Source organism: Heterodontus francisci, chromosome 6 (genome assembly GCF_036365525.1).
Source record: "Heterodontus francisci isolate sHetFra1 chromosome 6, sHetFra1.hap1, whole genome shotgun sequence".
NCBI classification, from domain to species: Eukaryota; Metazoa; Chordata; class Chondrichthyes; order Heterodontiformes; family Heterodontidae; genus Heterodontus; species Heterodontus francisci.
In genome coordinates, this window is record NC_090376.1 from 1099593 (window position 1) to 1114237 (window position 14645).

The window sequence follows — 14645 nt, forward strand, 5'->3', positions numbered from 1 at the left end:
CCATAGCCCTGCAACATTTTTTATCTTTTGAAAGATACAACTGAACCTGCCTCCACCACACTCTCATTCAGTGCATTCCAGATCCTAACCACTCGCTGAACCTGCCTCCACCACACTCTCAGACAGAGCATTCCAGATGCTAACCACACGTGGGTGCATAGAATAGTTTTTCCTCATGTCACTGTTGCTTCTTTTACCAATCACCTTAAATCAGTGTCCTCTGGTTCTGGATATCTTCAGCCAATGGGAACAGTTTCTCTCTATCTACTCTGTCCAGACCCTCATCATTTTGAACACCTCCATCAATTCTCCTGCCAACCTTCTCTTTTCTTAGGAGAACAGCCCCAGATCCTCCAATCTATCTTCATAACTGAAGTCCCTCATCCCTGGAATCATTCTCGTAAATCTTTTCTGCACCCTCTCTAAAGCCTTCACATCCTTCCGAAAGTGCGGTGCCCAGAATTGGACACAACTCTAGCTGAGGCCAAACCAGTGTTTAATAGAGGTTCACTATACCGTCCTTGGCTGTACTCTATGCTTCTATTTATAAAGCCCAGGACCCAACTTGCTTTATTAACCACTTTTTCAACCTGCCCTGCCACCTTCAACGATTTGTGAACATATACCCCCAGGTCCCTCTCAGATTGCGGGGCTGGAGGAGATTACAGATAGGGAGAGTCAAGATCATAGAGTGCCTCAAAAACAAGGATGAGGATTTTAAAATTGAGGCATTGTTTAACTGGGAGTCAATGTAGGTCAGCGAGTACAGGGGTGAAGGGTAAATGGGATTTGGTACAAGTTAGGACATGGGCAGGAGAGTTTTCGAAAGAGTTGAGGTTTAGGGAGGGACCACCCAAATCGTGAGGAAAATTATCGAAATATTTGTTGTTGTGTTATTGGACCCATTTGGTTAATAGACTTGAGTCTTTATTAACCTATCACCCTTGAACCGATTCCTGCTTCTCGATGCTTTATGTTCCATGCTAATTAGCTTTTAGGGGATTTTTGGAATTGCTGTCAACATCGCAGTACAATAGTTTGGTTGTTTGTGCTATGAATTCCCCTTTGTGATAATAGGAAGTGGAATTGGTCCGACTGAACCAGAATAAACTGGAGAGGCAGGAAGTGAGTCTATCTTGGCAATCGTCCTCGTCCTCAGGAATTTCCCTGCTGGTTTCTGTTCATTACTCACCTTGACAATCATCAGGGAGTTCACTCTCTCTTTAGACAGGATATAAATACAACTCAGGTGTTTACATCGCAATCCATCTCCGAGAACCAAAGGCTGACAATCTTTGGAAGTTTGAAGATCCAACATGAAGTACCTGGTCATCGGTCTCCTCATGCTGTTCGCAGTACATCAGATGGAAGGTGAGTCCTGAGAGTCACAGATTCCAGTCCTAAGCCCAACTACCTCCCCGCCAGCAGTAGCTGATCTTTCAGTGAGACACCAGAACCCCCACTTCACTGGTGAGCTCAGACTTAACATCCAGTCTAGGGACTAATAATGAGAACCACTTAATGACCCATGAGGGTAAAGTGGAGATGAGGGAGTGATGGAAAGTCAGCACCTCAGCTGGTGAGAGGATTAAACACCAGCCCCAGTGGTTCAGGAGGTCACAGCAGCTCAGACAGTGGGGCACGAAGCAAGTCCAACGTGTGAGATTCCAGTAATTCCATCTGCCACCCAAAGCTCTGAAATCCCGTACATAGGATCTCGCAGCTGAGGAACTGAGGTCACTGTGTCCTGAGGGAGGGGAAGCCAAGGTCACACTCCATACTGGGCAAACAGTAAGAGGCTTCAAATTCAGTCATTTTTTTCCTCTGGTTTTTTTCGGTTTTTTTCTTTTGAAGGTGGCCTTTATACCCGAGGCTCCGCTTATGTATTTTATGTCGAGGGGGCCTTTATTCCTCAGACCCCCTTTATATACATATTTTTAAAATAACTATTAAAATTGAATCAAAAAAAATTCAAATTAAAATGCCATTCTCGGCGTCGACAATGCACTCCAGTCCCTGTGGTGCCCACCGGTCGCGGAAGGCCTCAAGCGTACCGGCGGACACCGCATGCTCCTTCTCCAGGGACACCCGGGCACGAATGTAACCACGGAAGAGGGGCAGGCAATCAGGGAGGACGGACTCCCCGATGGCCCGCAACCTGGACCTGTGAATTGCCACCTTGGCCAGGCCCAGGAGCAGACCGACGAGGAGATCCCCCTCCCAGCCCAAGCCCCTCTGCACCGGGTGACCAAAGATCAGGAGCGTGGGACTGAAGTGCAGCCAGAACTTGACGAGCAGCCCCTTCAGATACTCAAATAGGGGCTGCAACCTCGCACACCCCTTATATACATGGAACACGGACTCGTCCAGGCCGCAGAAAGTACAGGCGGCCTGGGAGTCCGTGAACCTGCTTGAAAGCGTATTGCACGGGACTGCTCTGTGCAACACCCTCCACCCAAGGTCCCCGATGTAAAGGGGGAAGACTCCCGCATAGAGAGAACTCCATCGGGGTTTCCCCTCGCCGCCAGATGGCAACCCGGACCACCAGGGCGTGTCCGGCCGGCTGACGAGGGCGAGGAAGTGGAGAGTGTGCAGGAGCAGCCCGTACAGGAAACCCCTCCTCGCCGATTGGAATGGCACGGAGGGCATTCCCGAGAGGCGGCTCGGGTTGTGCGGGACCGGCTCCCGAGGAGGGTTTCGGGGCCTGGGTCCGATGAGCAGTTCCGGCCGAGCGGGGCTCAGCTCGGTCGGGATCACCCCGCACTCCCGAGCCCCCTCGCCACCCGCAGTGAGGGGCGTCCCGGGGGTTTCAGCTACTCCTCCGCCGGCCGGACCTTCCCCGGAGTCGGCCGCCCGGACATCCGAGGCGCTCTCCTCCGCCGGCAGGGAGCGTCCTGATGGGACACGACTTGTTCCAGACTTGGAATAGATCCCAGTAAAAGACAGGCAACTCCCTCAGAGAGGCTGGACTAAAGGTCTCCGCCGGGAACTGCGTGTCGTCTTGAAGGCAGTGACATTGGCAGAATAAATACGTCGCCAGCGCACACCATCTGGGAGGACGCTCGACGTACAGGTATCTCTGCAGGGTCCGAAGGCGGAGAGTCGCAGCCTGGGTGCGGACGCACACCAGCGACTGGCCGCCCTCCTCAATCGGGAGACTCAGGACCGCGGCAGAGACCCAGTGTTTCCTCTTGCCCCAGAAGAAATCGACGAGTTTCTTCTGGATCTTGGTGGCAAATGCAGGGGGCGGGGCTAAAGTGACCAACCGGTACCACAGCATGGAGGCCACCAGTTGGTTTATGACCAACGCTCGGCCCCTGTAGGAAAGCACTCGGAGCAGTCCTGTCCAGCGCCCCAGCCGAGCGGTGACTTTCGCCTCCAACTCCTGCCAGTTTGCCGGCCAGGCTTCCTCAGTGGGGCTAAGGTGGACTCCCAGATAGAGGAGGTGCGTGGTGCTCCACGCAAAAGGTGTCATCTCCTCCGGCAGGGAGTCCACCCGCCACTGACCAACCAGGAGTCCGGAACATTTCTCCCAATTGATCCTCGCGGAGGACGTGGCAGAAAAGGTCTGCTGGCAGTCGCGCATCCTCCGCAGGTCAACGGGATCTGTGACCGCGAGGAGAACGTCGTCAGCGTAAGCCGTGAGGACGACCCGCATGGCCGGCTCGCGCTGAGCCAATCCCGTCAACCTCCTGCGAAGCAGGCACAGGAAGGGCTCCACGCAGATGGTAGACAATTGGCCTGACATGGGGCATCCCTGACGCACTCCTCTCCCAAAGCGAAGGGGCGCCGTCAAGGACCCGTTAACTTTGACTAGACACTCTGCGGCGGCGTATAAAAGTCGGACCCGGGCCACGAAATGCGGCCCGAGTCCAAAAGCGCGCAGAGTCCCGAAAAGGTAATCGTGATCCACCCTGTCGAACGCCTTCTCCTGATCGAGGGAGAGAAAGGCGACCGACTGACCAGTCCTCTGGGAAAGATGGATCAGGTCCCGGACCAGGTGGATGTTTTTATTTTTATTTATTTATTTAGAGATACAGCACTGAAACAGGCCCTTCGGCCCACCGAGTCTGTGCCGACCATCAACGACCCATTTATACTAATCCTATACTAATCCCATATTCCTACCACATCCCCACCTGTCCCTATATTTCCCTACCACCTACCTATACTAGGGGCAATTTATAATGGCCAATTTACCTATCAACCTGCAAGTCTTTGGCTGTGGGAGGAAACCGGAGCATCCGGAGGAAACCCACGCAGACACAGGGAGAACTTGCAAACTCCACACAAGCAGGACCCAGAATTGAAACTGGGTCACTGGAGCTGTGAGGCTGCGGTGCTAACCACTGCGCCGCCCTGGATGTTGTCCTGGATGGACCGGCCCGGGACCGTGCAGGACTGGTCGGGGTGGATCATGTGGGCTATCACGGAGCCCAGGCGGTTAGACATAGCCCGGGCAGAGATCTTATAATCCATGCTGAGGAGGGAAACCGGAGGCCAGTTTTTAAGCAGGCGGAGCTCGCCCCTCTTCGGCAGCAGGACGATGACCGCCCTGCGCCACGAGAGGGGCATCTCCCCGGTCGCCAGGCTTCCCCCAGGACCCGCACGTAATCGTCCCCCAGGATGTCCCAGAGCGCCCTGAGGAACTCCACGGTCAGCCCGTCCAGCCCTGGGGATTTGCCCCTCGAGAGCTGGTGGAGGGCGCCGGTCAGCTCCGCCAACGTGAGCGGAGCCTCCAATCCTTCGGCGCCCTCAGGGCTGACCTGCGGCAGGTCCTCCCACAAAACTCTGCGCGCGTCCTCGCTGGATGGATCCGGAGAGAACAACGCACTGTAATAAGTACGGACCAGGAGGCCCATTCCCTCCGGATCCGTGATGGAGGATCCATCGTCGGCCAGCAGCTCGACGAGCTGCTTACGGACCCCCCGCCATTTTTCCAGCGAGTAGAAGAAGGGTGAGGCGTGGTCCAAATCTTCCAGGATCTGTATCCGTGACCTCACGTACGCGCCTCGGGACCCTATGAGCTGCAGGTCCCTCAGCGCGCCCTTCTTCTCTTTAGACGCCTGCCTCAGGGCCGGGTCCACGATGGCATGACCGAGGCGGGACTCCAAGTCGAGCACCTCCCTCTCTAGGCGCCAGATCTCGGATTCCCGCCTCTTGGTCGACCCCTTCGCGTACTCCTGACAGAAGATGCGGATGTGAGTCTTGCCCACCTCCCACCATAGCCTCAAGGACAGAAAGCCCCCCTTCCTTCTCCAGTCGGCCCAGAATCAACGGAACGAGTGTCGTAATCGCTCGTCCTCCAGCAGCCAGTTGTTAAAGTGCCAGTACGCGGACCCCGCCCACGTGCGGAGCGGAGTGAACTCCGCCCACACCAGGTGGTGGTCCGAGCACAGCACCAGCCGCATGGAGGCCGCCGAGATGCGGGAGATATACGCCTGCGAAAAGTAGAGGCCTGAGCCCAGACCTGGGGCAAGTGGGCTCCCCGAGATCGGGCCTTGGGCTGAGCTCAGGCTCAGCTTGTGTCACGGTGTCCAGGTGATGAGCCTCTTGATGTTTCTTTTTCCTCCGCGCCTTCCTTCCACTCGGATGGGCACTCCCCTCCCCGCCAGAGGCTGTGAAAACCACAGCCTCCAGAACCGACTGAGCGGTGTCTGTTGGATGTGTGGGGGGAGTGGGAGGACGTGCAGTGGCGCCACCCTGGGCCGCCGAGATGGAGCTGGCGGCCAGGAGGTTGGGGCAGTTCTTAGGAACATGCCCTACTCCCTTGCAAACGTGGCACCGTGCCCCGTCTGAGGTCCAAAAGACGCGGTAGTCCATCCCCTGGAACTCCACACTGAAATGGCCTTCCAAGACCTCCTCCCGCGCCAGCTGCATAAATAGCTGGCGGTGGAAGGAGTAGACATGTCGGAGGCTGTGCTCCCGAAGACCGAGCGGGACTGGTGTGATCCCTGACCTCACCTCCCCCAGATGGTGTAGGTGGGGGAGGAGGAGCCCATCAGGAATGAAGGGTGGGACGTTTGACAACATTACCCGCTGCGCAGTGACCCCCAGAGGGTCCACTGGCAGGAAAATCCCACCCACTGTGAGCCCCATACTTAGGGCGAGGGACACAGCCCGCTCGGTCTTCAGGAAGAACACAGCCTTCCCATACATCTTTGAGGCTGCAACAATGGCCGAGGGGCCGACAACCTCAGCCATTGCCTTAACACAAGCCTCAATAGTCATATTAGGATGGGTGTAACTCTTCACCCCATGCTTTGATGTTCAGGTTTTAAATGGTGACGGGGCCTCTGGAGCGGCTGCCGCAGCTGCTGCAGCAGAGGAGGACCCCGCCACCGGAGAGGACTGAGAAGTCATGGGGTAGATAAATTACACACACTTGTGTTGAGAGCAAATAAAAGAAAGAAAAGAGCAAATACAATAATAAATCAAAAATGCAAACACTTAAAGGATTGTAGCACAGGGGAAGAGGTTGAGTGAGAGGAAGGCCAAGAGGAATCAGTCTTTGTTAGTATTGCACAAGTCTTGTAGCTGGTCTTCCAGTTGGGAGGGTGGGGTGATGTCTTCACCTGGGTCAGCTGTAAGCTGCCCAGGCACACGCCTCCTTCGATGTTGAAATAATGTCTCTTCACCTGGGCAGCTCCAGCTGTCCCAGGCTTAGTAGTTGGGGTGGGGAGGGAGCTCCCTATCCAAAGATGGAACAATACAGCCCCACCCAAGGTCTTCAGGTCTCTTCTTTCCCCACCCCCAACAATCAATGAAAAAGACTTTCAGTACAAAACAAACTCACAAAAGAGCTTCCAGTTCTCTGCCTTCCTTCCTTTGTTGAGAATGTGGAAAAATCTTTGTTTCAGTTTGAGTCTCTCCCTCTTGCACCACACAGCCTGCAGCCTCCAACCTCGACACACAGCCACAATCAGCTGCACCTTGTTGATGCACTCAGCACTCAGATTTCCAAATCAGAGAGCAGCCAACCCCAGTTTTTTTTTTGTTTTTGTTTTTTTGTCTTTTCTTTTTGGAGGGAGCTTTACTCTGTATCTAAACCCGTGCTGTACCTGTCCTGGGAGTGTTTGATGGGGACAGTGTAGAGGGAGCTTTACTCTGTATCTAAACCCGTGCTGTACCTGTCCTGGGAGTGTTTGATGGGGACAGTGTAGAGGGAGCTTTACTCTGTATCTAACCCCGTGCTGTACCTGTCCTGGGAGTGTTTGATGGAGACAGTGCAGAGGGAGCTTTACTCTGTATCTAACCCCGTTTTTTTTTTGTGGCCTTTATACCCCAGGCCCTTTTATAATTTTCATGTCGAGGGGGCATTTATTCCTCAGGCCCCCTTTATATACTCCCATTTGGAAACAAAGGGACGTATTAGCGAGAGGCAGCATGGTTTTGTGAAGGGGAGGTCGTGTCTTACTAATTTGATTGAGTTTTTTGAGGAAGTGACAAAGATGATTGATGAAGGAAGGGCAGTGGATGTTGTCTATATGGACTTTAGTAAAGCCTTTGACAAGGTCCCGCATTGGCAGACTGGTACAAAAGGTGAAGTCACACGGGATCAGAGGTGAGCTGGCAAGATGGATACAGAACTGGCTCAGTCATAGAAGACAGAGGTTAGCAGTGGAAGGGTGTTTTTCTGAATGGAGGGATGTGACTAGTGGTGTTCTGCAGGGATCAGTGCTGGGACCTTTGCTGTTTGTAGTATATATAAATGATTTGGAGGAAAATGTAGCTGGTCTGATTAGTAAGTTTGCAGATGACACAAAGGTTGTTGGAGTTGCGGATAGTGATGAGGATTGTCAGAGGATACAGCAGGATATAGATCGGTTGGAGACTTGGGCGGAGAAATGGCAGATGGAGTTTAATCCGGACAAATGTGAGGTAATGCATTTTGGAAGGCCTAATGCAGGTGGGAGGTATACAGTAAATGGCAGAACCCTTAGGAGTATTGACAGGCAGAGAGATCTGGGCGTACAGGTCCACAGGTCACTGAAAGTGGCAAAGCAGGTGGATAAGGTAGTCAAGAAGGCATACGGCATGCTTGCCTTCATCGGTCGGGGCATAGAGTATAAAAATTGGCAAGTCATGTTGCAGCTGTACAGAACCTTAGTTAGGCCACACTTGGAATATTGCGTGCAATTCTGGTCGCCACACTACCAGAAGGATGTGGAGGCTTTGGAGAGGGTACAGAAGAGGTTTACCAGGATGTTGCCTGGTCTGGAGGGCATTAGCTATGAGGAGAGGTTGGAAAAACTCGGATTGTTTTCACTGGAACGACGGAGGTGGAGGGGCGACATGATAGAGGTTTACAAAGTTATGAGCGGCATGGACAGAGTGGATAGTCAGAAGCTTTTTCCCAGGGTGGAAGAGTCAGTTATTAGGGGACATAGGTTTAATGTGAGAGGGGCAAAGTTTAGAGGGGATGTGCGAGGCAAGTTCTTTACACAGAGGGTGGTGAATGCCTGGAACTTGCTGCCAGGGGAGGTGGTGGAAGCAGATACGATAGCGACGTTTAAGAGACATCTTGAATAGGATGGGAATAAGGGTCCCCGGAAGTGCAGAAGGTGTTAGTTTAGGCAGGCATCAAGATCGGCGCAGGCTTGGAGGGCCGAATGGCCTGTTCCTGTGCTGTACTGTTCTTTGTTCTTTGTTCTTGTTCTTTATACATTTTCTTTAAATAACTTTATTAAAATCAAATAAACAAAAAACTCAAATTAAAATGCCATTCTCGGCGTCAACAAAAACTAACCCCGTGTTGTACCTGTCCTGGGTGTGTTTGATTAATGTCACACTGTGGCCTCTTTTGATTGAGATATCTTTATTTTTATCTTTGCCAGGTGTAAAGCTTGACTGTGAAATGCGTGGTATTGCAGGCAACTGCTTTGAAAGTTGCCCAGAAGATTATATTGATCTTGATAGCAATCAATGCGTCACTGGACAAAAGTAAGGAAATAAATTAAACACTGTCACAGAAATCAGTGAAACTCAGCGAGTATACCTTGGGAAAGAGCAGCTGCACGTCCTCTTTCTGTGTGCACACTTGAGCCCAGAGGTGAAAGGTCAGCCCCTGACCCCTCTCCTGCCTGAACGTTGGAGGTTAATTGAAGCTTGTTCCATTGAGGGGAGTTTATTAAACAGGTTTGGATCTACACTCACCTCCAGCCCCAGTCGTATACCAGGGTCGCACACTGTCATTGTAACCCTCTCCTTGTGCCCGGGTCATGGCTCCTGAGGTTCTGCCCCCATCTGATAGCCCCTTTCTCATGTGTGAGCCCAGGTAGAGGGAGTTGGCAAGATGTTGAACCACGGGATGCAGCACACATGATGTCCCTACCAACTCAGACCAGCAAGGGGCATCACCGGTTAATCATAAGCCCCAGTGCCAGGTAATGAGACCCAAAACAGACTGGGTTCCTCGCCTTAGTCCTTGCTGCTGTGCTGGGCTCAGTCGCATCGCGGGTGGGGTGTGAACCCAGCCAGGCAGCAAGAGAGGGGCTGAAGAGATCGAAGTCATAAACCCATGAGCTCGTTCTCCAACTCTGGTGTGGGTGTGATGAGGGACAACCAACTAGGCCAGGACGGAGATAAATCTGTCATTGCATGTCATTACCATGACAACACCCACTCCAATCTGCACCTGATGTGACTCCTTGCTACTCACTCAATCTCAGGGCTCAGAACTGAAGTACATCCTGGGACTGTCCCTCACTCAACAGGAAGGAGAGAGTGGAGAGAAAGGGGAGGGACGGAGGGAGGGAGAGTGGGGGGAGGAGGGAGAGAGAGCGTGGGCAGGGGGGATGAGAGCGTGGGGGGGGAGAGAGAGAGCGTGGGGGGGAGAGAGAGAGCGTGGGGCGGGGGAGAGAGCTTGGGAGGGGGGAGAGAGAGCGTGGGGGGGGGAATGAGAGCGTGGGGGGGGGGAAAGAGAGCGTGGGGGGGGGAAGAGAGCGTGGGGGGGGGGGGAAGAGAGCGTGGGGGGGGGAAGAGAGCGTGGGGGGGGAAGAGAGAGCGTGGGGGGGGGAGAGAGAGCGTGGGGGGGGGAGAGAGAGCGTGGGGGGGTGGAGAGAGAGCGTGGGGGGGGAGAGAGAGCGTGGGGGGGGGAGAGAGAGCGTGGGGGGAGAGAGAGCGTGAGGGGATGAGGGGGGTGAGGGAGGAGAGGGAGAGAGAGTGTGAGGGAGGGGGGAGAAGAGGGAGAGTGTGAGGGGGGAGAGTGTGTGAGGGGGGGAGAGTGTGTGAGGGGGAGAGTGTGAGGGGATGAGGGGGAGGGAGAGGGGAGAGGGGAGGGGGGAGAGACAGTGTGAGGGGGAGAGAGTGTGTGAGGGGGGGTTGAGAGAGCGTGGGGGGGGGAGAGAGAGCGTGGGGGGGGAGAGAGAGCGTGGGGGAGAGAGAGCGTGAGGGGATGAAGGGGGTGAGGGAGGAGAGGGAGAGAGAGTGTGAGGGGGAGAGAGAGTGTGGGGGGTGAGGGGGAGAGAGAGTGTGAGGGAGGGGGGAGAGAGAGTGTGAGGGGGGAGAGAGAGTGTGAGGGGGAGAGAGAGTGTGAGGGGGAGAGGGGGAGAGAGAGTGTGAGGGGGGAGAGGGGGAGAGAGAGTGTGAGGGAGGGGGGAGAGAGAGTGTGAGGGGGGAGAGTGTGTGAGGGGGGGAGAGTGTGTGAGGGGATGAGGGGGAGGGGGAGGGGAGGGGGAGGTGGGAGAGACAGCGTGGAGGGGAGAGAGTGTGTGAGGAGGGAGATGAGAGAAGAGAGTGTGAGGAGAGAGAGAGGGGAAAGAGGCAGAGACGGGAGAGGGAGAGTGGGGGAGAGGGTGAAGGGGAGTGGCTGGGGCTGAAGGCATTCTGGGAAAGGAGTGAAGGAAGGAACAATTTAAAAAAGATGGTATAAAAACAGAAAGTGCTGGAAATGCTCAGCAGGTCTGGCAGTATCTGTGGAGAGAGAAGCAGAGTTAATGTTTCTGGTCAGAACTGATGAAGTGTCACTGACCTGAAACGTTAACTCTGCTTCTCTCTCCACAGATACTGCCAGACCTGCTGAGTATTTCCAGCACTTTCTGTTTTTATTTCAGTTTTCCAGCACCCATGGTATTTGGATAGTGCATGAGAAAAACAAGAGATTGTGAAAACAGCCACTATTACATTGTGTCAGTCGATCGTGGGAGGCAAAGACCATTTGGGATATGGATTGTGGAAAATTCTCTCTTAAACTGACTCCATTTTCTCTCTTTCAGATGTTGTGCGAAACCCAACATCTAACATTCTGTCAATGAAGAGAATGTGAATGATTGCGAGTCTCTCAGATTCTGTCTCTGGGATTCATTGGTAATCGGGAGTTGTCACAGCAATCAATCTTCAGTAAACCTCAACAATAAAGTCACAACATCCCTGATAAAAACATTCTCAAACATTCAATCAATTGAATCATTGTCTACAGTGTCTGTACCTATGTCAGAATGAGAAAAGGGGCGGAGTGAAGGGGGCAGGAGAAGGGGGCAGGCGAAGGGACAGAGAGAAGGGGAAGGGCGAAGGGGGCAGAGCGAAGGGGAAGGGCGAAAGGGCAGGGAGACGGGGGCAGGGTCAAAGGGGCAGAGCGAAGGGAGCAGGGAGAAAGGGCAGGGTGAAAGGGGCAGGGTGAAAGGGGCAGGGTGAAAGGGGCAGGGTGTAAGGGGCAGCGCGAAGGGGGCAGAGTGAAGGGCAGAGTGAAGGGGCAATATGAAGCGTGAAGGGTGAAGGGGGCAGGTGAAGGGGCAGGGGCGGGAAGAAGGGGGCAGCGTGAAGGGGGCAGCGTGAAGGGGCAGGGCGAAGCGGGCAGGGCGAAGGGGGCAGGGTAAAATGGGGCAGGGTGAAATGGGGCAGGGTGAAATGGGGCAGGGTGAAGGGGCTGGGTGAAGGGAACAGGGCGAAGGAGGCAGGGCGAAGGGGCAGGGCGAAGGGGGCAGAGAGAAGGGGGCAGAGTGAAGGGGGCAGGACGAAGGTGGCAGGGCAAAGGGGGCAGGGCAAAGGGGCAGAGTGAAGGGGGCAGAGTGAAGGGGGAAGGGGCAGTAGAAGGGGGCAGGGTGAAAGGGGCAAGTGAAGGGGGCAGAGTGAAGGGGGCAGAGTGAAGGGGGCAGGGTGAAGGGGCAAGTGAAGGGGGCTGGGTGAAAGGGGCAGGGTGAAGGGGGCAGGGGTGAAGGGGGCTGGGCGAAGGGGGCTGGGCGAAGGGGCTCGGCGAAGGGGGTTGGGCGAAGGGGGCAGGATGAAGGGGGAAGGGGCAGGAGAAGGAGGCAGGGTGAAAGGGGCAAGTGAAGGGGGCAGGGTGAAGGGGGCTGGGTGAAGGGGGATGGGCGAAGGGGGCAGGATGAAGGGGGCAGGATGAAGGGGGCAGGATGAAGGGGGAAGGGGCAGGAGAAGGAGGCAGGTTGAAAGGGGCAAGTGAAGGGGGCAGGGTGAAGGAGGCTGGGCGAAGGGGGCTGGACGAAGGGGGCTGGGCGAAGGGGGCAGAGTGAAGGTGGCAGAGTGAAGGGGGCAGAGTGAAGGGGCAAGGAAGGGGGCTGGGTGAAAGGGGCAGGGTGAAAGGGGCAGGGTGAAGGGGGCAGGGTGAAGGGGGCAGGGTGAAGGGGGCTGGCGAAGGGGCTGGGCGAAGGGGGCTCGGCGAAGGGGGTTGGGCGAAGGGGGCAGGATGAAGGGGGAAGGGGCAGGAGAAGGAGGCAGGGTGAAAGGGGCAAGTGAAGGGGGCAGGGTGAAGGGGGCTGGGCGAAGGGGGATGGGCGAAGGGGGCAGGATGAAGGGGGCAGGATGAAGGGGGCAGATGAAGGGGGAAGGGGCAGGAGAAGGAGGCAGGTTGAAAGGGGCAAGTGAAGGGGGCAGGGTGAAGGAGGCTGGGCGAAGGGGGCTGGACGAAGGGGGCTGGGCGAAGGGGCAGAGTGAAGGGGGCAGAGTGAAGGGGGCAGAGTGAAGGGGGCAGGGGGCAGAGAAGGAGGCAGGGTGAAGGGGGCAGGGTGAAGGAGCTGGGTGAAGGGGGCAGGGTGAAGGGGCAGAGTGAAGGGGGCAGAATGATGGGGCAGAGTGAAGGGGGCAGAGTGAAGGGGGCAGGGTGAAGGGCAGGGTGAAGGGGGCAGGGTGAAGGGGGCAGGCGTAGGGGGCAGGGCGTAGGGGGCAGGTTGAAGGGGGCAGGGTGGAGGGGAAGAGTGAAGGGGGCAGGGCGTAGGGGGCAGGGCGTAGGGGGCAGGTTGAAGGGGGCAGGGTGGAGGGGGACAGGGTGAGGTCGCCAATCATGAATTCTTAAGACAAAGGAGCAGGAGGAGGCCATTCGGCCCCTCAACCCCTCCCCATCATTGAATATGATCCCAGTTGATCTCTCCCTCAACTCACTACTATCCCTCTAGCCCTTCATTTCCTTCGAGTCCAAAAATCTATCAGAGTCAGTTTTGGTCTATCATCCACAGTTCTCAGGGTTGTGAATCTTTGTAATTCTGTAACCCTATGAGTGAAGAAATGTCTCCTCATCTCAGTCCGAAATGGCCAGCCCTTTATCCTGAAACTGTGATCCCTCGTTTGAGACTCTCAACTGGGAAAAACAGCCTCTCGGTATCTATCCTATCAACAATATCAGCTCTCATTCTTTAAACTCCAGGGAATATTGGCCTCGTCGACACAATTTCTCCTCATAAGACAATTCTCTCATGCCAGAGATCAGTCTGGTGAACGTTCATTACACTCAATGTCAGACAATTTACAGACAGTGTGCCAGACACTGTCATTACCACCCACCGGGTATGTCCTGTCCACCGGCAGGACAGACCTACCAGAGGTGGTGGCACAGTGGTATACAGCAGGGAGGGAGTTGCCCTGGGAGTCCTCAAAAGCGACGCCGGAACCCACGCAGTCTCATGGCATCAGGTCAAACATGGACAAGGAAATCTCCTGCTGATTATCACTCACCGCCCTCCCTCAGCTGATGACTCAGTACTCCTCCATGTTGAAATAAATTGGAGGAAGCACTGAGGATGACAAGGGCACAGAATGTACTCTGGGTGGGGGACTTCAATGTCACCAAGAGTGGCTCGGTAGCACAACAGGATAACGTACTTGACCTCGTCCTCACAATCTGCCTGCCTCAGATGTATCTGTTCATGACAGTATTGGTAGAGTGACCACCGCACAGTCCTTGTGGAGACGAAGTCCCGCCTTCACACTGAAGATACCCTCCATCGTGTTGTGTGGCACTATCACCATGCTACATGGGATAGATTTCGAACAGATCAAGCAATGTAAACTGGGCATCATGAGGCACTGTGGGCCATCAGCAGCAGCAGAATTGTACTCAAACAGAATCTGTAACTTCATGGCCCGGCAAATCCCCAACTCTACCATTACCATCAAGCCAGGAGACCAAAACTGGTTCAATGAAGAGTGCAGGAGGGCATGAACCTGGTGAAGCTACAACCCAGGAATACTTGCATGCCAAACTGCGAAAACAACATGCGACAGACAGAGCTAAGCGATCCCATAACCAACGGATCAGATCTAAGCTCTGCAGTCCTGCCACATCCAGCCGTAAATGGCGGTGGGCAATTAAACAACTAACTGGAGGAGGTGGCTCCACAAATATCCCCATCCTCAACGATGGGTGAGCCCAGCACATCAGTGCGAAAGATAAGGCTGAAGCATTTGCAACAATC

General features: G+C 54.8%; 1 long non-coding RNA gene across 1 annotated transcript; it reads left to right on the forward strand.

The window, feature by feature from the left end:
* Window positions 1-1117: 1117 nt before the first annotated feature.
* On the forward strand, window positions 1118-11360 carry LOC137370900 (uncharacterized). The gene is made up of 3 exons (XR_010975137.1): window positions 1118-1371; window positions 8838-8943; window positions 11217-11360. It is a non-coding gene; the product is annotated as an uncharacterized lncRNA (long non-coding RNA).
* Window positions 11361-14645: the final 3285 nt, after the last annotated feature.